The following is a 2,465-nucleotide window of genomic DNA, read 5'->3' on the forward strand; positions in this document are numbered from 1 at the left end:
GAAGCGCTTTAATTAAACACAGCTCCAAGATCCATGCTGAGCATCAGTTCCTCTGCACTGAAAAGTGGCAGCAGGACGCTAGTTTAAAAGTACCCCCCCACCATTTTTCACCACAGGGACGCTGATACACGTGGTGCTGGAGGTTTCTAAAGTGTGATAACTGAGTCTGCTCCAACATGCTGGAATTCCAGCGCATTGCAGCAGACTCCCCATGTTCCTGACTCAAAACAAATGTAAAACTTATCTTTCCCATAGCTTGAAACTTAAAAAAACCCAAAGAATTATTTTATGTTCTTTGAATCCCCACCACAGTGAGCAACATAACTCCCTGCTGCCCTAGTGTAGCACTATACACCTTAAAGTGACAGGGCTTGCAAACCCCAAGTCTAACAGACAAGACAGAAAGGCACATCTAAACTGTTATTTTTCTTATTCTTAATCCCTACTGTCTTACAACTGTTTCATGTTCATCTAGCTTCAAATGCCCATTGCCAAAGCATGTTTAACACTTCATACTGGTCACAGGATCAGAGGACAGTAGGACTGCAAGGGACCTCACAAGGTCATCTCGTCCAGCCCTCTAGCAGGTATGGAAGTGCGTTTGGACGAAGAAGCATGGAAACTTGAGACAGCTATGAAATAAGGCAGAAAGCTCTAAAGAGTAACCAGGAAGGGAAGAAAAAGGAAAAGCCAGTTAATCCCCTCAGGGTACGAGCGAGAGGTAGAATGCTACTGTATAAAAAGCAAAATGACAGAAATGGTTTGATTTTTTTCATGGTGTGCCAGCCTTGTCAGCAGTTCTGCTGTGGACAAACCAAGGCAGTTCCACCATGGAAAGATTAAAATTACCCAGCACCCCCTCCTCTGTTGTTGTGACCACTCATACAGCTAAAACTGTCTCTATGCAGTTAAAAAATTTGATACAAAGAGAAAGGTGCCAAGAAAACCAATGTTAATGAATAGGAGTGCATCATTTATAAATGGTAAATAATGGACAAAAACCCTCTCACAGTTAAAAACAAGCAAGAAGAAAGTAGTTTGAAGGGTTTAATGGAACAAATCAGTAGTAGCTTTCTTATAAGTAAGCCAATTTAGAAAGGGAAGTCCCAGTTCAACAAAGCAGAGAAGCAAGAAAAACAAACAAAAAAAACAGCTGGTGTAACTTGCGAAAACAAAGGGAGGAACTGGCCCACAAAGTAAAGGCACAAACTAGAAGTGAGATAACAAGCTAGGTAATTGAGTAAATCCCTCCTATAAAAAAATGAATCCAAAACCTCAGCAAGTAGGAAGGTACTAGGGCTGTGATAACTGGCAATCACCTGTACAGCTACAGCACCTTCTGCCCCTTCTCCCCCCTATACTAAAGGGGCAAAAAGGCAGCATCACTGCATAAAGAAAGCCCAACCCTTGAATCATGTATCCCAGTTACATTCGGCCTAGATGCTCGGGGCTGACCCCAAATCCCATTAAGGGATGCCAGTATAACATGGCAATTGATACGGGGCATCCAGTTCCAAAATACATGCAGAACCAAGCAAAAAATGGAAACTGGAAGTTCACAGACTTTTTTGACTTTAGAAGGGTTTAATGGCAAACTATTCCAAGTTACCATTACTCAGGAATTGAACTCTTTACTAGATATACTGTTCATTGTTCAGGTAAGTTTGAAAGAAAGAAAAAAAAATGTTGTTAGTGGCGCTTTAAAGTCGCAGACCCTGAAAAAGTTGAAAGCTTTGATTAGTTGTGCTAAGTTGGAACGTGTTGTTATCAACAAGCAGACAAGGTTCTTAGGGTAAATCTGATATTTTCTATTAGACCAACTTAAATAGTTGGAAAAATGTTTTAGCAAGCTTCTGGGTTTAGAAACCCTCGATCAGGCCAAAGAAGTCTCTGCAGTTGGTATGTGCTCTTCCTGAAGGAATTAATAGTAAAGAAGCCAGAGGTGAGAAGGCAGCTGTATTTGGAGGCTCTCACCCAAGTTCTTCTGTAAGCCTCCCATAGCCAGACAGCTGCTGCCAAAAGGGAATGCAAATGTTGTTGCATTGGTAAAAGTAGTAAAGGATGTTTTTGCTAGGTGTAAACAAAATTGTGATTTATCTTTAAAAAGCAAAGACAAGCTTAGCAATAACAAGTGACAGTTCATTCCAGCCTTACTTCTCTACAAAATCAGTGTGACTGTGTGAACAGGAGGGGTCTTTCTTAGAAGTTACCTTAACAAAAAAAAAAAAAAGAAAGCAGCCCTGATCAGCAGGGAGTAAACTACCTTCCCCTGCTAACATTAGGACTCTCAAGTCCTTTTTAAGATTGGCAGGTTCTCAAAAGATTTTATCAAGAAATATGCAGAGAAAGCTGCCCCATTGTAAACAGTCCTAAATGATGGAGGACCACCACGCTCTGGGGTGCATGCTGAGAGAGATGGGCACCCAGGTGGTTTTCTCTTCTATCCTGCCAGTGAATGGACGAGG

At 41.5% G+C, this 2,465-nt stretch overlaps 1 protein-coding gene across 1 annotated transcript in view; it reads right to left on the reverse strand.

The window, feature by feature from the left end:
• Positions 1-371, reverse strand: part of SLF2 (SMC5-SMC6 complex localization factor 2) — a 49,097-nt gene extending 48,726 nt beyond the window's left edge. Inside the window, exons 1-2 of the mRNA XM_019502727.1 lie at positions 367-371; positions 321-328 (exon numbers count right to left, since the gene is read on the reverse strand). The gene's annotated coding sequence lies outside the window, so the exon portion shown is untranslated. The remainder of the gene's footprint in view (positions 1-320; positions 329-366) is intronic.
• Between the last annotated feature and the right edge of the window lie 2,094 nt (positions 372-2,465).

Source organism: Gavialis gangeticus, unplaced genomic scaffold, assembly GCF_001723915.1.
Source record: "Gavialis gangeticus isolate Ggan-Ray unplaced genomic scaffold, GavGan_comp1, whole genome shotgun sequence".
In the NCBI taxonomy this organism is placed as follows: domain Eukaryota; kingdom Metazoa; phylum Chordata; order Crocodylia; family Gavialidae; genus Gavialis; species Gavialis gangeticus.